We start from the raw sequence: 440 nt of genomic DNA on the forward strand, positions 1-440 counted from the left end.
AGGATGCTGTGGGAGATAGTGTCAAAGGCCTATATAAGTATAAGGTTCCATCTTTCTAAACTTTTGATCTATTCTATTCACCTCTGTCTTCCTTTCCAAACAGCAATTCTTTCTTCTCTCTCACACTTTGTTGCTCTTGGAAACTACTCATTTCCAAGAATCTCTCAATTTATGTTGGTATTCTCAGATTGTAGGTGAGATGAGACAAGGAAGACCTCCAACAAAGCTAAGAAGAACATATCAATATCAAATATCCAGGTGGTCACCTTCTTGCTTATCAGAAATCTCAGTGTTGCAGTGTTAGGGAGTAACAGGTTGTTGCAAGTTTCTTGTTGTTTCCCCATTACTCAGGAGGCGGATTCCCAGATAAGGTGAAGAACAGGGTGGAGGCCCCCATTTGGCCCTGAGCCAGCTGCTGACACAGGGTGACACGCAGAAAG

Source organism: Mesitornis unicolor, unplaced genomic scaffold (assembly GCF_000695765.1).
Source record: "Mesitornis unicolor isolate BGI_N332 unplaced genomic scaffold, ASM69576v1 scaffold27650, whole genome shotgun sequence".
Lineage (NCBI taxonomy): Eukaryota > Metazoa > Chordata > Aves > Mesitornithiformes > Mesitornithidae > Mesitornis > Mesitornis unicolor.